At 37.2% G+C, this 22,995-nt stretch overlaps 1 long non-coding RNA gene across 2 annotated transcripts in view; it reads left to right on the top strand.

Moving 5' to 3' along the window:
• The window catches only part of LOC140504926 (uncharacterized), a 290,680-nt gene that overhangs the window by 5,731 nt on the left and 261,954 nt on the right, over positions 1 to 22,995 (top strand). For both annotated transcript variants that reach the window (XR_011967283.1, XR_011967284.1), the window contains exon 3: positions 19,299 to 19,340. This is a non-coding gene — a long non-coding RNA (uncharacterized lncRNA). The remainder of the gene's footprint in view (positions 1 to 19,298; positions 19,341 to 22,995) is intronic.

Raw genomic sequence — 22,995 nt, 5'->3', positions numbered from 1 at the left:
TGGCTAGGTTTAAATATGTTTTAGAACAAATTCCAACTCAGAATGTCTGTGTCACTCAAATTTATGATCTCCATACATGATTAACCATATTATAATAAAGGAATTTTCTTAACTGAATATGGTAAGTACAATAAGATAAGAGAGTTGACAAAGTGTCCATTGAAATTATGACCCAGGACATCAGTTTTCTTTACCATTAACATACCATAACATAGAATATGTCCACAAAATATTAAGATATGAAAAAAATCCCATTTTTCAAGATTGTGCCTCAGGTTCCTTAATGGTTATAAACAGAGGAAAGAATGCACTTAAGTCAGCCCCATCTGGTTTTGTTGACATAGGAAGAGGTATTCTCTGAGTTTACTTAGAGAACAAAGAAGCTGTTAGGTCCAGGCTCTTCTTATGATTGATTAGTTCAGGTTTTGGCCATTATTAAAGTCCAAAAATTATATTAAGTGATTATCACTTTAAACAAATCCAGTACGTACAAGATATATGTGATTGTTCAGTTGTTTCAGTCATATCTGACTCTTTGTTACTCCATTTGGGGTTTTCCTGGCAAAGATGCTGGAGTGGTTTTCCATTTCCTTCTCCAGTTCATTTTACAGATGAGGAAACTGAGGCAAACAGTGTTTAGTGACTTGTCCAGGGACACACAGCTAGTATAATGACCCTTTCATGATTTCAAAATATGGATGATGCAATTGGCTGTCCATGACAGGAAGGTGATGTATTTGGGGCACAGAATGAGACATATATTTTTGTATACAACCACTGAGGAATTTGTTTTGCTTAAGCATAAATATTTATTATGAATATTTTGTCATTTGTTTTCCTTTCCCCTCCCCCTAATCATATGGTGGTTGAAAGGAAGAGAAAATAGATTTTTGTTAATTTTAAAAAAAGAGAGCTAGAGGGTGCTAGAGATGTGTAATATTGCTTACACTTTCAGATGAGTTTGCTGTATTATTAGTTTTATTTAACCGTTTTACTTTGTTACAGGTAAGCTCTCATAGGCTGGAGGTAATCTATAAATATTTATAATGTAAAAACAAGAGAACAAAAAATGAAATATCATAGGGAGACGAGGAATACATCTGCTCCTCCTCTCAAATCTGGCCTTAGACACTCACTAGCCTTATGACCTTGGGCAAGTCATTTAGCCTCTATTTGCCTCAGTTTCCTCAACTATAAAATGGGGATAATAAGAGCACATACCTCACAGGGTTGTTGTGAAGATCAAATGAGATAGTCATTGTAAAGTGCTTAGCACGATATCTAGGACATATGTAAATTTTAGCTATTATTATAATTACTATTCCTCACCTTCTGGTAGAATCTCTAGTTTTTTTCAAAGCTAAACTCAAGTGCAGTCTGCTACATGAGAACTCAGTTTTTATAGCCCTAGTCTATCCCCAAATTACTTTGTGTTTCTTGTCTATTGATTTATTTGTGTAATGTTGTTTATCCCTGTAGAATATAAGTTTCTTGAGGTCAGGGACTCTTATTTTTTTCCTTTGTATCCTTAGTGCTTGGTACAATGCCTTGACAATGGTAGGCATGGAATGAATGGTTATCAAATGAATGTTTGAAGGAATGAAAGACCTAAGTTCAGAGAATAGAACTGGGTCTGTGATGGGGTGAAGTTTGAGCATTTGCACAGTCTTCCTTTACCCTCATTCCCAGAAATGCCTCAATCTTAGAGATGGCAGTTGTGTAAAAAGAATGGCAGAGTGACTGACAAATTTTTGGAGAGGGAAATGATGTAATCATGAGGAGAGTAGGAAACGACATGGTTCCTCTGAGATATCAGTAGTTGGAGGTGATTATTGAATAAGGAGGACTACTGGACCAAGACTTCCTGAGAAAAAAAGGAGGAATTCCATTTAAATTCTTGAACAATGCTTCTTGAAGAGAAAAGGAACAAATGTGAAGTTACATGGCTGGGGAAGCAGCAAGGTCCTGAGCCACAATATAGTGGAGCAAATTTGGACTTTGACTTCCATACCACCAACAGAGGTTTGAGAACTCTATCTCTTCTTTGACTATCATGAGTGCTTTGGTTATTGCAGGGCTGTAAGGAATCAGGTATCACTTTAGTAATCTCAAATGCAAAATTCCCTTTCAGGTCCCCCCCTTTGGATAGCAGTATAAGTTTAGGCTTCATGGAGAGATGGGCTTTGACTTATTGGGAATGGGGAATACTCTTGGTCTAAATATTCATTCACATCTCATTGAGGATTAAATCTGAGGGACTGGAGAGATTTAAGGATATTGTGGATCTGAGGCACACCTTCAAAGCCAGGTCTAGAAAAGAGAGATGACAGTTGTATCATTTGGAGAACTTGAGTAGAACACAGAATTCTTCCAAAAGATCACATTCCCACTACTTATTCACTTTAGTGGGTCAAAATTCTCTGAGTCTTTGAGCAATTACACTATATAAAAACATTGAGACAACTATGGTCAACTTTTGCCAAGGTGAGTTGGGATGATTGGTCACTTCTTATCTTTTAATTCTGTACCTCAGTGAAAAATGCCATATGCCCCTTTCATCAGGGAAATAAAGGCAGCACACACATTTATGTACTCTTATTTATGTATTCTTTGGTTTATTTTAGTTCAGTAAAACATCAAGTATAACATATGCCTCGTCCTCCATTGAACAATGTGTTGAGAACTTACCACTGGTTCTGGTATGTGACTGTTCCTTACTCCCCAATTTGTGCTTATCTTTACTCTCTCTTAGGGCATATTTCTCATACTTATGGTGCAAAGTACATTGTGTCTTGTCTATGGGAAAAGCAATGTGCATTAGGCTCATTTTTTGGTACCCATGTATTTTGGAGAGAGCTATTTTTTGAAGTGTATCTTTTATTCATTGCTTCAAGAACTCTGAGTCAAAATCTTTGGGTACCACAACTGATCAAGGAGGTCCTGCTAAAATCTATGCCTCAGAATCTTTAGGCATTTAGGGTTAGAATCAGAGTGCATTCCCTAAATGCACTCAACAACTGGTTGGGAAGATTTAAAATGGTGGCTGGTTCATCCCATGCTTTGCAGGTATATCATAATACTTGATATGCTAATGGGGCCCCCACTTATATGATTTTCCAGGTGGCTATTTGAAGCTTATTAGTATTTGAAGTTTGAAAAATGAGACTTTTCACAATTGAAGAATGAATCATACAAATATATGTATTTGTATATGTATTAATATGTTATTAAATATTTAACCGATAAGCAAAGGTTTATATGCTCTGTAATACAAGCATTTCTTTATTTGTAGTCTCCAAAAAAGGTATGTGCTTTCTTTGTCCTCCTCTTCCTCCTCCTCCTCTTGCAAGCTGGAAGTGTAAGGGGTACTCATGGGTTCAATCCTACTACTGTTCAGCATGGGAGTTTAGACTTATTTTCTTTCAGACCTGCACTAGTTCACCTCTCCTTAGATAACCTTGGGGGTTTCCCTTCCCCCTCTTCTGGGAGCTCAATATATTAAGGCAGAACTTAATGGAAACATCTAATCAGCATAGACCACTGTAGGGTTGAGGGAAGGGAATTAGCATTTATGTAGGGCCTACCATATAGTTCTTTATAATAACAAAACATTAATTCTGATAATATGTACTTTTTCCTAACACTTTAACTATGAAATAAGTCATAAAATGTAGTACACAAAATAAAATTTGTAGCATGCTAAGCAGTTTTTTGCTAGTAATTCCCTAGAATTCTGTGACGTTTTGTGCTAGCATCTTAATAAAAAAATTGATTTCAGACAACATTCACTTTTTTATATCACATGAAATGTACAGTATCATAAATATTGTAAAGCAAATAAAATTCTTAAAACTAAAACTTTTCTTTACCTGAATCTTACCTTCCATTGTGTCAGATGACAGTGTGAAGGCATTGTACTGTATACTATAAAATTCTATCTTGTTCACCCTCTGAAAACCAAGGGAGAGGTTGTGGGGACTTTAGTCACTGCTATGAGAAGATTTTGAGACTAGTGAGGTTTCTGTATCATCTCTGACATTCTGTCCTTTGTCAAATTCTGAAATAAATCAAAGCCACTAGTTGAAGGATAAAGCATCTTTAACTGAGATAACAGGCTAGCGAACCTACCACCCTAGGGGATGCTCCGTGGATTTCTTAACTCCAAGATCCATGCAAAAATTTCTTAAATCTTTAGGAGGAGTGGGGAGGAGGCAGTAGGAGGTTGCAAGACCTAGTCATGAGACTCCACTAGTCCTTGGCATTCAGGGCAAAGAAAGCCCTGAATCCCAGTGGAAGGGGACAAGTGGACTAAACACTGAGATCCAGCTTTGTGGCGGAGCAAAATCCCTGAATGGGGGTACTGGGGTGTGGTTCAACTCAACCTAGTCAAGAGTCAATATCTTAAGAGTAGGAATGTAAGGACATTACTGAAATTCTGACATTACAAGGATCACTTAAGGGAGTGGCAATCCATTTTACTTTAGGTATTAATATTTTCTTTCATGATAGTAACAATTTTCTGTCATCTTCATGGCTGGTGGATGGCATTGGAGATGGTGAAGGACAGTTTGAAATAATCTATAAGCCACATCTTGTCTTCTGCTCCATCTGAAATCTTTTAAGGTCTCCCAAGGGAGAGCTGCTGAAGACATTCTGGCACAAAGTTTGTTTAACCCCTTTATTTTCTCACTAAGCTACATCACTAACTTTGCATGCTTGAGCTTAGAACCCAAAGGGCTTGCACTAAGTTTTGGGAGCATAATTACAACACAAAACGTACATTTTAAAGGCAGTAGAAATGTACAATGAATGCACTGAAGCTGTTTACAGCAGCAGGATGAATGAGACCAGTGAGGTCCCTAGGACGATACCAGTTACTCCATAAACATGAGTGCATTGTGCTCTCATTTTTTTTCTACTGTGCATAGTTGAGAATGTGCAGGATTTCCAACCTGAAAGTCAAAATTAGGTTACTAATAGAATCATGCAAATGCTTAAAATCATGAAAGTTAACTATGTGAATGCTGAGAATTGATTGTGTATAATAATAAGAACTGTCTGACTTAAGAGTCATTCATTTGGGCTACAATTTGACTTCCCAAAGAAGTGCTTATCAGAGGATTTGGGATTTGCCTTTCCTTCAGTGAAAATTTCAACCACAGGGCACTACTAGGGCCCTTTGGAAGGAGGTAGAGTGGAAGAGGAGATTTCATGAGGGGAATGAATTTGTTTCAACTCTTTTGGGATTTTTGAAGGTGTTTTGTATTTTTCTGTGTCTGTATCCAATATATTTTTAAGTTGAATGTTTGCAAAGGAGCTGAGAGTCCTTTCTCTCATATGTGTACAGGTTTAGATATATTATATATTCTAATGTTCCTAGAGTAAAGCTACAGGCAGGGGGTTGAGGGGAACAAAATGACCCAAATTATAATGTACACTGGGGAAAATGCTGGATGGGAGCATGAACTAATGATAATGATTTATAAGAAGTCCCCAGTATTGAACCTCAGGTGTCTTCTGGAATACAGTGTGCTTAACAATGGGTTACAAGGGGATGGGAGCAGTACCAGTGGATCAGATCCCCAACATTCCAGGATCCTATCACATTTTAGGGCTACACCATGGTACTTTTCCACACCAGGAGCTGGGAGTAGAGGTGTAGGGGCATTCAATTTGGTTGCCTGAGTAAGTCAAATAGTAATAATTCATATGTATTATAATTCTTTTAAGATTTTGCAAAGCTTTCCTGGTAATAATCCTACAATCAAGGTAGCACTGAGAAACTGAGATTTAGAAAGATTATGTGACTTGTCCAGTCATGCAGAGAAGAAATGCTGGAGATGGAACTTGAACCCATATGTTCCGATTTCTATTTCAGTGCATTCTTTCTTCTTTTTTTTTAAATTCCCAATGCTCTTTCAATCCAGGGCCTGTCATCATTACTGCTACTTTTCATTTGCTAATATAATACATATATTACCCTTAATTAGATGTGAACTATAATTATAACATGAAATTCTCCTGAGTACAATATTCTTCAATTAAATGGCAGGTCTGCCAACTAAATTAAAATCTCTAAACTTATTTTTTCCACCAGATTTCTTTCTGTGCTAGTAAGCCCCATAATGATGCTGTCATGAAGGACTGAATTAATAAACAGTCAAATACCCCGAAACATTTAAAACTAAACTTTCTAAGTATGGAAATTTGAAAATCATACCCCAAATCAGTTACAGATTTTCCCTTGAATTTTATATCAGAACATTTTACTTTGGCAGCAGAATTTGGCCCGGAACAATCATTCCAGAATGGATTTCCCTAGGAATTATATGCTTTGGGAGATTGAAAAAAAATCTCAGATAGAGAGGAAAATAAGTTGAAGCTAAATTAGGGGGTACTTATATGAACAAGACTGAATTAGTTATGATCAAAAGATTCACAAATTCTAATTCGCTATGACTAGATGGAAGATATAATATTCTTAAATCTTGGACAATGTAGGCAGATTGTAGTAAATTAGAATAAATGAAACTTTCAGTCAAGTCCAATTCCTCTGTAGACACTGCCTGGGGTTTGTTTGTCAGATAGTGTGCCAGGGAATCTGTTATTGTACAGAACATTGAATTAAGTACAATCCTTGCCTCATGTACGTTGACTGGGTTCTTAGTCTGATCTATGTCTTTAATCTTGAGGTGCACACAATAATTTCTAGTTGAAATCATTACTGATTGCATATAACAACACTTACCTAGTTTGTTCTAGGACTTTGATTTAATGTTGGTCAGTGGTTGCAAATTTAGTGAGATCATGACATTTTAAAAGGAAAAGTTTCTGAACTAGAAAATTTCAACCTATGCTGGCTTTAGATGGCTATGTTTTTATCAAAGGTACTAGTCTCCTCTTTTTGCCTGCCTTTAGGCACCTAGTTCACTCATTCTCTGACTCATTAAGGAAAGTATATCAGTTATACCTCTCCTGACAAAAAGGACTTGTGAGTGCTTTGGGAATCTCTTACTTCTCTGGTTTATTGCCCCCACCCAGAAGAGCTAGGAACTTATCTAACAAATACGTACTCTTTTTACTGTTTCTCCTTCATTCTAGAGTGACATCACAAGGGCAATGTCTTGACTTGCACATGAATTTGATATGAGTGGAGCAGAGCTAAACAAAGTCATTATTAGCCTCATCTCTCCTCCAGAGTTATCAAAGTCGAGTGGCAAGACAAAGCTCAAAACTACTTGTGATGTCCCAGAATGCAGTGAGTAACTTTGGTCTTTCTAAATTAAAGTCTTTCCCAGGTCTCACTTTGATTGAGGCCACCTCCATAGGATGATGAAGGACTGGGTAAGAGTTACAACAAAGATGGCTCAATTTATTATCACAAAGATATCAGTCTAGGAGGGGAAGAGCTTCAGAGTTTCTGGCCAGAACAGAAAACAATTGCTATTTGCACTCATACTAAGCCATCAAAATCTAAAAAATTAGCCACAAAGACTTAGACTGGGGCTATTATTGGCCATTTACTGAAAACCAGAGTGATTTGGATTTTAAAATAGTATGAAGTAGCTCCATTTAAAACCTAATGGACTTTTAAAAGCCTGTCTTTTCAGAGCTATATTTCAGGAAATCAAAAATGAAAACCATGAAGGAAAAAAGTATGTTGTCCCAGCTTTTTGAAAAGAACAAGAAGAAGGAGAAAAAGAAAAAGAAGAAGGGGGAGAGAAGGAGAAGGGGAAGGGGAATAGAAAGAAGAGGAGGGGGGAGAAGGAGAAGGAGAAGAAGGAGAAGAAGGAGTAGAAGGAGAAGAAGGAAAAAAGCATTCCTTACTTCTCATTGAGTACTCTTGAGTAAGATGGTAAAGACACAATACAAAATGTTCTCCTAAGAACCCACTTCACTCCTTCCCACAAATACAGCCTCTGTTCAAGGAATAAGCTTAATATGAGGCTTCCATAATTGTAGTGAAGCACATATTTGTCATCTACTCTCTTTACAAGCAAACAGAATCACAAGGCTCAACAGGAATAGTTTTACTTGCAAGTTGTGAAAAGAGATAGGACTTATAGCTGACTTCAGAGAGTATCAGCGTCATAGAATCAGATGTAGCTCTGGAAGGGATCTTTGAGGTCATCTAATCAAACCCCTCATTTAACAAATGAGAAAACTAAGGTCCAAAAAGATTTAATGATTTGACAAGATCTAGCTCTTGCCCAAGTGGCAGAGCCAGAATCTGAATTCAGGTCTTTTGATTCCAAATCTAGTTAGTCAATAAGCTTTTAAACACTATATTAAGTGTTAAGGATACCAAAAAAAAAAAAAAAAAGCAAGCCCCTGCTCTCAAGGTGAATGATTTAGACAATATATAAATTATATATCTAGTATTCTTTCTGCTGCATCACGTTACTTCCAGTACATCCCAGGCGCCAACTTGGGCCTCAGAAATCTGTACAATTTTTCACTACTCTTCCTGTTCTCACACAGGATATGGAGACTTTTCACTTAAGGGATTAGTTTTCCAATGCTGACTTGATGGGGACTGAGGAGTGGGTGTGGAGAGGGACTTAGTATGTTTTTTAGCTCAAAAATCTTGCCCCATTATTTTTACTGCTTCTTTAGCACAAAGTCTCCCAGTCTTAAGACTCATAGAATAAATCTTCTAGAGGCTCTAGCAACCTTTATTTTCTTTCTTATACTAGATCTTGCAAGCGAGTTTCTATTTCAAATTCCATGTCTGTTCATGGTGAATCATTACCATTTATCTCTTCTCTCAATATACTGTGTCATCTGATTGTGTTAGCACTTCCTGCTTGGTTCCAAAAATTTGGGGAGTGAGCATTCATTCCTCCCCAATTGTCCCTACATCCTCTTGCTGGGATGAGTTATTCAAATTACCCAGGGCTGCTTCCTGCAACATTGAAAAGGGAAGGGGATAAGGCAATGACTTCTTCTGCACATTGGGGAAAATCCCTGCTGTAGACATAAGTTATCAGCCTCAGTGTTGTGGCTATGTCATGTGAGGATAGGTTGAAGGACCTCGGGTTGCTTAGCTTAGAAAAGGGAAGATTGGGTAGGGGCTGGGAATCTTTGCTGTCTTCAAATATTTAAAGTCCTGTCATATGGAAGGTAGGGAGGATGAGACTTGTTCTGTTTGATTGCATCCAGATGGCAGAACCAGGAACAATGGGTGGGTGGGTGGATATTACAAAAAAGGTTAAGTCAGTTTAAGTTTAATGTCAGGAAAAGCTTCCCAGTAATTAGAGCTGACCAAAAGTATAATGCACTGTCTCCGGAAGTAATAGATTCTCCCTCATTTGAAGTCTTTAAGCAGGTTGAATGAAGACTTGTTGAGTATGTTACAATAGAGAATCTTTTCAGGTATGTGTTAGATTAGTTGAATGCTAAATTCCCTTCCAATTCTGAAATGTGGTGATTCTCTAATTAAAGAATATATATATAAAGATTTATTTAATTGTTGAATTAAAAGCTTTATTCACTGTTATAGAATTTCAGGCACTATCATTAAGTATTAGAGGCAGCTAGGAGGTACAGTGGATAGACCACTGGACCTGAAGTCGGGAAGACTTGAGTTCAAATCCTACCTCAGATAATTACTAGATGTGGGATCCTGGTCAAGTCACTTAACCTCTGTCTGTTTCATTTTCCTCAACTATAAAATTGGAATAATAATAACATCTTTTTGTAGGATCAAATGAAATAATATTTGTAAAGTACCTAATACAATACTTGGCACATAACAGGTGCTTAATAAATTCTTATTTCTTTCCATCATTGAGAAGGCAAGAGAGATAATTTTTGGGGGGCAGGTACATATTTCTAGTGCTCCAAAAGTCATACTGTACTAATGACCTCCTGCATTTTAATGTAGCCTAAATTCCAGGTAGAATGGATAAAATGTTATAGAAATTAGAAAACATACTGACTTTGATTGGAATTTAAAATTAGTGGGAAAACAAAAAAAAAGTCCAGTAAATATGTGGAAAATGAATTGTTTGTTCTTCATTATTCCATCAGTGAAGGTATTTGTAGCGTAGTAATGGCAACAATAATTAAGAGGCTCAGTGAAGATATGATGCTGCCCTTCCCCCTTTATTTTTATTGATGTTTCAGCAAGTGACCTTTCCAGTTGTACATGGGCAGAGAAGAGAGAAAATCCATTAATAGTTCAGATTTCAAGTATAGTAATGGCGTTTTCATCCCTGGTGGATATGCTAGAGCCATTCTCTGCCCATTAACACTTAGCTCTGGGACTGAATTTCAGTAATTCCACTGAATGGAACACATTGTACTTTTTTTTGGTGGCTTTATTCAGACTCTGGTAAACTGTGAGTAATATAAAAATGCATTTGCATATGCTGATCTCTGAATTTCTAAATTTCAAACCCAAGCACTGCTTTTGACACCATATGGTGCTGTTTTGAAAGGAAAAAAAAATATAGCTAGAGTACTGCCACCATGCAATTGTTATACATTTCTTTATGTAGATACCTCCTTTCTTTATCAGACATTTTTGCAATGCTGCAAGAAGGTAAAAATAGTTTTAAAAGAGATAAAAGTAATAACAATACCTCAAGCAATGATATTAAAAATAGGATCATGTGGTTTGGGGAAGGATCTTAGGGATCCTCTTATTCCAACTATTTTATTTTATAGACAAGAAAAATGAGACCCTGAAAAGTGAACCAAATTATCCAAGGTCACACAGGTTACAGAGCCAGGATTCAATGACTCAAAAATTCAAATATTTTCTTTATTATTTTATTCCATTCTACTTCCATTGACATTTCTATCCTGTTTTAGATTTACAAAACAACTTGCATACATTATAATTTGATCCTCACAAAAGTCTGGTGAAGTAAAGTGATACTAGCCCCATTTTGTAGATCATAAAACTGAAGCAAGAGAGATGAAAGGGATTTGCTTAAGGTCATATAACAGGTGAGTCGAGCTGAGACTTGAACCCAGATCCTCTGACTTTAAATTCCATGTTCTTCCTATCACGCTGCCACTTTAGATGGATCAACCTTAGTGACAATTTCCCAAGAATAACTTCTAATTTCTTCCTTGCTCTTGCATTTTCATAATCTGTTCCCATTCCCACCAGTTTCTTTAATTATGTACAGTAAAATGCTTTGATTCTTTCTTGCTACATCTCTTTTCTCTCCCTTCTACTGTTTTAGCTGCCACTAGAAAAGTACTTAAAATGTTTCCACAGTGGGACAATATTCACTCCCTCGGCACCTGTAGTATGGACAATATTATGCAGAGTTCTTCAAGAGAAAAATGGTAGCAGCATTGTAGAGAGTTACAGATGAGGATTCGAAGGACTCCCACAGCCTCACAATAGCTTGAGGGGTGCTCTATAAGGTTTCCTTCTCTGCGTCTCCTGTTTCACAAACCAAAGCCCTGTTTATCCTGGTTGCCCCCTTCTTTTCTTTTCTTTTTTTTTTCTTGCCCATTCTTAGTTGTCTATTTTCTAGAAACCATTCTAGTGCCTGCTTACCATTAATTAGAGTGATTGAGAAGTCAGGCTTGTTTTTTCCCCATTCTTATTAAATTTCAGTCCTCTCCTGAGATTCTAAATTTAGCACCTGAGTAAACAAAGAGGTTGCTATTACAGTTTATGAAAATATGTAACGATGTGATCATAAAACATTTACTTCATTGGAATAGCCTGCCCACCCCACCCCCACTTCCATTTCAGAGGAAGGATTTCTATAACTTCAGTAAGTGATTTATTTACTTAATTAAAGGAATAACATTTAGTGGTCTCCCCAGCATTAAAGCATTGGAAAATAATAGGTCGTAACAGCAGCTTTTGAGGCTTCTTTTCATTCATAGACTTGTCATCAAAAATATTCCAGCTCTGACTTCTGGGAGATCTTTTAAAAAAACTGAAATGATTTCCGTTGACATTTTCCCTTGGCATAATCTGACATCTTAAGTTAGACAGGCATAAACAACATTGGGTTTTAAATTTCATACCTTTTAGGCTGATTATCTCAACTTAAACAAACATATAAATAAAAGCTAATGCAATATCCCCAATACCTCTGCACGTATCCTTCTTAATAACATTTGATCCCAAGGATTTCAAGCAAATTATTCAGAAATACTCAAAACTCAGACACAGGAAATAGAATTGGGCAGGAATGTCCTAATTAGTAGTCAGGTTACCCTTTCATAGGACAGAAAGGGTCCAGGTAGATTTTGAGGGATTTTTCATATCTTTGAATAGGACTCCACCTACATGTTTCCCAGATGTTATAGGAACTTCATTTAATGACACTGCCCAGTGGGTTGTTACCATCTCTCCTTGAAAACGCAAAATTCTCCAAGTTCAAGGAAGAATATATTTATTTGAAGATCAAATAAAACAAATAGAATTACTAACAGAGCTCATGGAAAATATTGACACTCACGCATCAGCATCCTTTCCCCCCCCAGAAATCTTTCTAGCCTCAATACTTATATTTGCCCACCAAGGAGCTCTCTCAGGTTTGTGGTACCTTCTGTAGATCTTTTTAATCTCCAGCAGGTGGCGCCAGTCATCAATCATCTCTAGTTCTCTACCTTTCCCAACAAATGCCGTCACTCATCCCTAACTTCAACCTATCAGAATCCTTAGTTTCCACAAATTTCAGGTCAAGCATCACTTTTGATCAGAACTTTTCTGATTCTTCTAGATACCAGTGAAATACCAGCCTCTGGAGGTTCATAGAGGATCAGAGGGAGATAAGCACCTCTCCTTGCAATTACATTATAATTACACATTTATTTTGAATATATTTAATCTATTTATATATGTATATATTGTCTTACCTAATAGGACCTAAATTGCTTGAAGGCGGGGATTGTTTCATTTTTGCCTTTGTCTCCCTAACACCTTAAGGGCTAGTGTTGAGTGAAAGTTGCTCTTCCCAAACAGCCTAGCTCCTCTGCATCCCTCTGCCTATAGTCTTCTGCAACTTCAGTAGGGAGTGTCACTAATAGGGACCTTATTTTTCTTTTCTTATTTTTTTCTTCTTTTTTTCACCCAAAGGATAAGACCTCTGAGTGGCCCTTCTGGTCTTAGTATGTCAAAGCGAAGTGTTTTGGAATTTTCCTGTCATGGCAATAGTATAGTGAAAAGGCCTGTCCAAATCAAGGTGCCTCCACTCTGGAGTCTCTCCTTTGCGTTATGGTTCTTACTGACCTCAAGTCTCACAAAAGTTCTCCCAGAGGTCAGAAATACCTCTCTCATCTTCGAAAAAGTCTCCATTATTGACAATGGTTTGGGTCAGGTGACTCCACCATATAAATTCTCTTTTCATCAGATCCTACCCCACTGGGTATGAAGCATGAAGCATGAAGCATGTATTTCATGCCCTGTCCCCTACTCTCATACTGGGCCTGGACTGTGGGCTGGGATTTATATTTTCAATAACATTTACTTTCCTCTGTGAATGATAATCAAGAGAGGGCTGAGACCATCTTCTTGGATATAATGATGCTTGATAGGTATCTGAATGGGACGGACCACAGTTGCACATTTAGGACAAATACCATTGTTGCAGTTTCCTGGAGGGTGTGTTTGCCCCTTCTCATGAACCCCATGTCCAATGTGGGAATCTAGAAGCAGCTGTAGCCCAGGTACCACAGCTCCTCCTAGGGAGCACATGCTAACTGTAGCCCAAGGGAAGAACCACTGAGAGAGGAAGGGAATGGGAGTAAGCCTGGCAGGAGGAAGTGAAAAGCCCAAACTGAGCAAAGAAATAGTCTAAATTTATAGTCTTGGAAGAGAATTTTTTTTTTTGGACTGAACCTGTTATTTCATCTATGTAGGGACCTCCTGGAGAGAAATTCCTCTATCAGTGAAGGTCTATATTTGCTCTTCAGTCTATAGTGTTAGCAAGCTGCCTGGGGTACTAGGCTATTAAGTGACATATCAAGGATCACTCAACCAGTGTGTACCAGAGGAGGGTTTTGTACCCAGGCCAGATCACTATTGACTATGCCATTTTGCCTCTCCATAGAAAAGTTTATAAAAGAAAAAAGCCTTCATATCTTTATTCCAAACTAGGCTTGGTTGTAGCAAGACAAGTTAGATATACACAAAACACCTGGGGTCTTTTGAGAGCTGCTGTGTTTAGAAGACAAATAAAAAAAAAAAAAGGATTTGCTAAGTAGTTTTTTAGTGGAAATAAATGCACATCTTTCGTGGCAATGCTGCCACAATTACAAGAACATGGAATGTAGTCAGAGGATCTGAGTTCAAATTGCATCTCTGCTACTTACTAACCACTATTACCTGAGGTGACTCACCTTCTCGCTCTGCCTCCATTTCCTGGATTATTGTAGCAGCAAACACCCTGACACATCCAGGATGGCCTGCTAGCACAGGTTCTTAGATCTGTTTTTCTAAAAGGAAAGCAACTTTTGAGGGGCCAACAATCTTCTTTAATTACATATACCAACAGCAAAAGTTCAAGCAAAGAGATAAAGACCAACAGACAGGGCTTCTAACTGTCTGACCACAAGCAATATTACAGATCAACAGACAGATTTAACTCTGACCATTACATACATACATTGTTACCAGAGAGAGAAGCACCAATATCTGACTTTTCAAAGCCAGGGGGCTCCTTAGTGGCTACCCAGAGTTTCATCTGACACATGAACCTACTTCCAAAGAGTAAGCCTGAAAGTAAAATCTCACCTAAGAATATATGAATGTATACATACATATGTATACATATGTATACATATATATATATATGGGACCCTCATGTCCCATATATATACATATGTATACATATGTATACATATATATATATGTATATATATATATGGGACCCTCATGTCCCAGTGCCTCATTAGATATTAACAAAAACTATGGACCTTCCTACAAAGCAAGCCTCCCCTAAACAAGCTTCCCTTAATGGGCTCCACCTGAGGCCTATTAGTGGCCAGGGAAGATCTTTAACTCTCATTAACATTATAGCTATTTGATCTTTAAGGTTCCTTTTAGTTCTTGATCTTGTGATCTAAATGATTAGAAAATGTCAGATACCAATCAGCTGGGAATTAGTTACAGTTTATAGGTTGCTATTTGAAAAATGGTGCTGTTTTACTCATTTTGAATACCTGCAATTCATATGCAGAGGTACTGATGATGACACAAGGGGCTTTTGTGGGGACATGGGTATGTAAAAAATCTCCGGAACCATCTGATCTAATCTTCCTTAATGAGAGAGAAAATTCATTCAGAAATTCAATGAAATGAAAGCTCCTCTATTTCTAATCTCCCCTGTGGTACACTTAAATCATATTTCATTATGACAGATGCACCTCATTACAAGCCCTTATTTATATAGCTTGTAGACATATTGCAATTATAGGTCATTATTCTTAAAAGCATTCGCCATTGTAACACTGAAGTTTTAAATTTCCCATAAAACTTATCTACGTGGTTTCTTTTAAAAAGGTGAATTTTTTCCCATTAGCTTCCATGTCTTTGATTGTGTTTCTGTCTCAAGTTCTTTGTTTGGCTGCTAGACTTTCCAAGGGAAGGGAAACAGTGCAGGGCTCAGATAAATCTATTGTTCTAGCTCTGTAAATCTGCTGACATCTTTTCCCAGGAAGATAATTGAATCTTCTCTGTCTGATGAAAGGGCCCTGAAATATCAGACAACAGATTTTCTGTGGGGTATAGAAACACGACTATTAAAAAGGTGACTTACAAAGTCAAAGGAAACTCTTCAGAATCCTTTGAGTTTGGTTGCTCCTATTCTGAGAATCATTTTAAGAAGCATTCCATATATACAGAAAACATGAGAAGTGAAACATTAATTGTAAAGGAACAAATAATGGGATGGAAAATCAATATGATAGGAATCCATCTTGGATGCTGTTCAAGGGCATTTCCTAGCAAATGTATTCAAATGGCTTTATTGTAACATTGTCTCAACCATAACATCCTACAATATAAACCTTGAGGATGGTGTTTTGGCAAGTTTCTAATGTACTGTGACAAAAATTGAAGTGCTAGTTATGCTATTTTTTAGTGGGAGAATCTCCATGTTTATGTAAACGTGAGACCCTAAAATCATCCCAAAATGAACATCTGCTTAAGTATAAGGAAACAACCAGGGAGAAATGAACCATGGGAAGAGATAAGAAATCAATCAATTAATTAACAAATAATTATTAAATACTTATCCTTTGCCAAGCATTGGGCTAAATGCTGGGGATATGAAGATAAATGAAAAAAACCCCAGTTCTTGGCCTCGAGAAGTTTACATTCTAAAGGGAGAAACTGCATGTACGTAAATTGGTACATACAAGAAGCATAGAGAATAAATACAAGGAAATCTCAGAGTAGAAGGCATTACCAGTCCAGGGACCTGAAAAATCTCCTAAAGACAGCATTTGAACTGAACCTTGAATGTAGCCAGGGAGGCTAGGAAATAGAAGTGAAGAAGGTGAGCACTGCAGGTATAGGGGACAGCCAGTTCAAATGAATATGGAATATATGCTAAGAATAGAAAGTAGGACCCTATGGCTGGCCTGTAGAATGCATGGAAGGGAATAATGTTTTATAAGACTTCAGAGAAAGGAAGGGCCCAGGTTGTGAGGAACTTTAAATGCCAAACATAGGAGTATATATTAGATCCTAGAGATAATAGTGTGGGAGTTATTGGAATTTCCTGAGTAGATAGGTGATATTGTCAGACTTACATTTTAGGAAAATGAGCTATATGGAGGATGGATTGGAACAGGGAAAGACTTGAGCCAGTGGAGGAGATAACTGGGAGGCTATTACAATAATTCAGGCTAGAGATGATGAAAACTTGAACTAGGGAGGTGGCTACGTAAGTAGAGAGAAGGGGACATTTATAAGAGATGGTATGAAGGCAGAAACAAGACTTGGTAACTGACTGGCTATTCAGGGTGAAAAAGAGTGAGATGTTGAGAATGAAACCATTGTTGTGAACCTTAGTGACTGATTGGAAAGATGATACCCTTGATGGTACCCTCAACAGAGGGATGGATGTAGTGCAAAAGCTGAGTTCTGTTTTAAACATGAATTGCTTACAGTAATCCAATTAGAAATATCTCAATATCCTGGAAAGATACACACACACATACATACATACATATATATATATCTGTATCTGGTAATGATCAACATAGAGATGGAAATTGAACCCAAGTGAGATAACATACAGAGAATACAGAAGAGTACTAGGGGACATTCATGGTTACACATGACATTGTGAAGATCCAAGTAAATAAAACTGAGGAGTGGTCAGACATGTAGGAAGAAAACAGAGACACACACATGCACACACACACACACATACTGTGTGTGTGTGTGTGTGTGTGTGTGTGTGAGAGAGAGAGAGAGAGAGAGAGAGAGAGAGAGAGAGAGAGAGAGAGAGAGAGAGAGAGAGAGAGAGAGAAGAGTCCTGAAAACCCAGAGAGGAGTTTCCAATAGGATAGGGTGATCAACATTATGACATGCTACAGAGAGATCAAGTCAGATGAGAACTGAGAAATAAAGGCCAAACATAGGAATATATAATAGATCCTGCTTAGCGTAAGGAAACAGCCATGGAGAAATGAACCACAGGAAGAGATAAGAAATCAATCAATTAATTAACAAATAATTATTAAAAACTTACTTAGCATTGGGCTAAGTTCTGGGGATATGAAGAAAAAACGTTTTTATACAGAGTATTAAATGGCAGTTACTATCTCACAGATTCTGAGATTCTATGGTATTATATTTTATTGAATCTTACATAAAAACAACAGGGGAATCAATAAGAATTTTGTACCCCCTTGTCATGCATTTGCTTGGTAATTGTTCCCTGATTGCTTCATTTAGCTAAGCCTTGTCTCCCCGTCTAACTCATAAGCTTCCTGAACACAGAGACCATGTGCTCTTATTGAAGAATCCAGCACAATGTTGGGCAGTAACAGGCATTCCAAAATGCTTTTTGAATGGAGTTATTATTTTCAGATGTTATTTTTGGTTGTTTTGATGAGACTGTGCCTCATGAATGATGAAAAATATTGGGGTGAAAAGAAAAGCTTCACACTTTAATAAAAATGTATTAACTTCTCTGCAGAGCACTGTGCTAGGTACTGGGAGAGTGAGGCAGTTTAAATAAGACACTCTCCATGTATGTGCTCATGAAACTTCATAATCTGGTAGAAGTATCTGATACATACACAGAAAAAACTACAGAATGATAAATGTTCACTTAGCACCAAAGACAGGTGCAATTCCAGGGGAAGGTGGCCTCAGAATTGCAGTGGACCTCAGAAATAATCTAGTTCTAGTACAGCTTATGTCATTACTGACCAAAAGGATCAGTGAAGGATTCATAACAGAGAAAACATGAGCTGGGCTTTAAAATACTGAGAAGATTTTAAGGCAGAAATAGCTGATATATTCCAAGGATTGACAGCCTGAGTCACTTGTAGGGGACAGTCTTCTGTAGGTTGAAGAAAGAAAACAAGTACCTATTAAATGTTTACTATGTGCCAGGCAGGAACTGGGCAAAACACTGGTAATAGAAATATGAGCAAAAGGAAAGAGTCCTTGTCCTCAGAGAGTTTACATTCTAATAGGAGAACATGCAAAAGGCAGCTGAAAAGTAGGGGTGAGGATAAAGGTAGATGGCACAGCAGCATGGATTTTTAGTCCAGCAGCCACGAAGAGGGCCAGGAGGAGAATGAAGGTAAGATTGAGCTTTTACACAAATGAAGGCTTCAGAAGGAACTCACCAATGGGAGAAGGGGTGGAACTTACAGAACATTATTTCAGGTTGAGAAGGCTTCAGGGATGATTAGAAATTCCTGAGTAAGAGTGTCTGAGGTACTGAAGAAAATTCAGGATAAGACAGGGGCAGTGGCAGAGTTTTGAGAACAGGGCATGGTGGGAAAGGGACAAGGAAACAGTGCAAGAAATGGATGGAAAAAAATAGCTTGATACCAGATGATGGAAGGCCATGAATTCCAAGAATTTGAACTGTATTTGAAAGACACCAAAGAGCCATTAAGCAGTTTCAAAGACTGGGATGACATGATCACATTTGTACATGATGATGGCAACAGGGAAAACTTGAATTGGAGGAAGAGAGAGTTATTTCTGACTGACTCAAATGTAAGGCCCACCTAATCAATTTGGAGTAAAAAGAAGATAAAACTGAACCCATGATGCCCAAACCTGAACTCATCATCTTTTCCCCCAACTGACCTCTCCTCCAAACTTCCTTGTTTCATTTTAGGTAACCATCATGATCCTAGCTTGGCACAGAGCCTGGTACATGGTAAGTGCTTAATAAACATTGATTGGCAGTTGTTTGGGTTTGTGTTCTCAGAATAATCTTTGACTCTTCCCTGCACTTGATTCTCATATCCAAATATTTTCTAGCACTATCAGGTACTGGAATGTGTCTCCTTTCCAAACCTTTTTCTCCACATGTCTGCCATCCTAATCTAAGTTTTTATTACTACTCACCTAGACTACTGTAATAGTCTTGTACTTGGTCTCCCTAATTCTACTCTCTCTCGCTTTCCAGTCAATTCACACAGCCACCAAAATAATGTTTCCAAGACATAAATTAAACCATATACCCCTTTTCAAAAACCTTTAATGATTACAGCTGTTTTTATGGATAATATACAGTTTTGTCAGACTGGCCCTTTAAGGGTTCTACACTACTTGATTCCAACCCACCTTTCCAACCTTATTCATATCAGTCCTCTTAATGTGTTCTGTGTTCTAGCCAGACTGAATTGTTAGCTGTTGTATAACATCTATGTATTGTGTTAAGTTCTGGATGCCACATTTTGGGAAGAATATTGACAAACTAGAGGACATCCAGAGGATAGTGAGTGGATTGAGACAAAGCCATATGAGAATTGGTAGAGGAACTGGGAGTATTTAGCCTGACAAATAGAAGACTTAAGGGTAGCATGTTAGATATCTTTAATTATCTGAAGAACTCTTATGTAAAAGAGGGATTTGTCTTGTTTGCTTGAAACCAACACTAGGATTAGTGGGTGGAAATTACAGAAAATGAGATTTAGATGTGATGGGAAGGAAAACTTGCAAACAATTGTAATGAACTCCATCATAGGATGTAGTGGGTTCCCTTTACTGAAGAGCAGAAGTTCTTAACTTAGAGCAGAAGTTCTTAACTTTTTTCTGGCATGGACGTCTTTGGCAATCTGGTGAGGTCTATAGAACCCTTCTCAGGATTGCACTTTTACATCTATAAAATAAGATTCAAAGGATTATGAGGGAAACCAATTGCATGAAAATATAGTTAACAAAATATTTAAAAAAATAACTTCATTGGATCCCAGAGTTAGAACCTTTGATGGAGGCTGGATCATCACTTGTCAGGATATTATAGTGGAAATTCTTATAAAGGTATGTGTTGGACAAGGTGATATCTGATGCCCTTCCAACTCCAAGATTCTGTAACCTGCACAGTAATCATTTGAGTTAATCAGTTTATATCCCCAGTTTAGATGAAGATGCTGATACAGAAAAAAATTGTGTGTTAATCAGTTGCTAAAGTCCACAAAGTCATTATGAGTTTGCTCAGATAGATGTCAGATAATTGGATCCCATCTGGAACACAGAGAAGTCAATAGAATGGCACATTTTTCCATGCTAACAGTTGACTTAACTTCATTTTTTCTTAATATTTTCATGGTGTTTGAAATACCATCAATTAGTATAGATTTTTGTAATATTTTCTTTAACATAGACTTAAAATTTTTCTTTAACATCCAAAATTTTAAAATTCAGAATTTAACAGGAAAAGAATAAACTGCATTGCCTTTGGGAAAATATGCAGTACTCCTCCTTGAAAGACTCATATTAAAAAAAATATCATTGCGTAGGCATAAGTCACAGAGTTCCACAATCTCTGAAGAATTCATGAAGCAGGTCATGCAAGAGGCAATACAGATGTGCATGGTGGGTGTGAATGGATAGCAGCATATCAGCATTGAAAAATTAGGAAGGAAAAGCAGCATAAAAATGATATCAGAAAAATTGTGTGTCATTAGAAAAGAAGGTTGGCTAGTTATTTAGCAAAAGTAAGGGATAACAGATAGATGGCTTGTGTGTTTCATTGACATGCAATATCAAGAACTCTAGGCAAAGGCTCTCAGTATGTTGGATGAAGACTAATGGGAAGATATGGGCAAGACTCACATAGGAGGAGAAGAAATGGATGGATTGTGATTGACACTGTTGAAGAGAGTATCCACAATGATGATCTTGTCAGAGATCCACCTACATATCTTTAATATTTGGACTTCTTTATTTAAAAGAGTTTGTGGGAATGAAGTAGACACAAAAATCTCAAATGGGTGAATAGGTAATTAGTATTTCTTTTTTTTTCTATCTTACACTCCAATTATCTTAAGACTTAAAATTTTGCTGAAGAGACAAGTGGATAATTAATCACTTTAGTTTGGTGAGAATGCAGGAAATTAATGACTGAAGGTTTAAAATTTATTTGACTAGAAAAGTGAAGTAAAATTTCAAAGCTCAGTTCAAACCTTAACCCATTTAAAAATTGTTTATTTAAATAGTATTTTATTTTTTCCAGTTACATGTAGAGATAATTTTTAATACTTGTTTTTTGTAAAGTTTTGCTTTCCAATTTTTCTCCTTCCCTCTCTCACCACCCCTTCCCTAATGTGGTAAGCAGTTTGATATATATTACAGATGTACAATCATGTAAAGCATTTTCCACATTAGTTTTGTTGTAAATGAAACAGACCAAAAGAAAAGAATAACGAAAAAGTGAAAATAGTAAACTTTGATCTGCATTCAGACTCCACCAGTTCTTTCTCTGGATGTGGACAGCATTTTCTATCATGAGTGCCCTAATATATGGTCAGTTTTTGTGTGGGTGCCATAAACTGCTGAGAAAAAGGTATATTTCTTTCTATTCCAGTCCAATTTTCTCCAATATTTAACTTTTCTAAAATTCTATTCATTTCCTTAACTTCTTTCTTGTTTATTTTGTGGTTAAATTTGTATAGTTCTGAGAAGGGAAAGTTGAGGTTCCCCTCTAGTATAGTTTTGCTATCAATTTCCTCTTGTAATTCATTTAACTCCTCCTTCAAGAATTTGGATGCTGTATCACCTGGTGCTGATATGTTTAGTATTGACTTGACTTCATTGTTTGTGATTCCTATATGGAACACATATATGTATATAGTTTCCTTCCTTATCTCTTTTAATTAGAGCTAATGTTTTGCTTTTGTTTTGTCTGAGATTATAACTGATACCTCTGCTTTCTTTTTTACTTCAACTGAAGCACAATATATTCTGCTCCAGCCTTTTACCTCTACTCTCTGTGTGTGTCCCTGCTTCAGGTTAGTTTCTTGTTAACAACACATTGTAGGATTTTGGTTTTTAATCCGCTCTGCTATCAGCTTCCATTTTATGGAAGAGTCCATCCTATTCACATCCACAGTTATGATTGCTAACTGTATTTCTCTCCTTCCTATTTTTTCTCCTGTTTATGCTTCTTTTTCTCCTTTCACCCTTTCCCTCTTAACCAGTGTTTTGCTTCTGATCACTGCCTCCCCAAGTCTGCTCTCCCTTCTGTCTGTTTCCCCCTCTCCCCTTATTTAGTTCCCCCCTCCCACTTCGCTTTATGATGATAGAATTCTATATCCAACTGATTGTGTATGTTATTCTCTCTTCAAAAGATTCAAACAATAGAAAGATTCAAACAATGCCCACCACCCACCCTCTCATCTTCTCCTCCATTGTAATAGGTCTTTTGTGCCTCTTCATGTATGATAATTTACCCCATCTTACCTCTCCCTTCCTTCTGTAACCAATGTAATCCTCTTTCTGACCCTTAATTTTTTTATATCATCCCCTCAAAGTCACCTTTACCCATACCCTCTGTCTATGTATACTCCTTCTAACTGCACTAATAT

Source organism: Notamacropus eugenii, chromosome 5 (assembly GCF_028372415.1).
Source record: "Notamacropus eugenii isolate mMacEug1 chromosome 5, mMacEug1.pri_v2, whole genome shotgun sequence".
Lineage (NCBI taxonomy): Eukaryota > Metazoa > Chordata > Mammalia > Diprotodontia > Macropodidae > Notamacropus > Notamacropus eugenii.
This window is presented reverse-complemented; position numbering and strand designations above follow the sequence as displayed.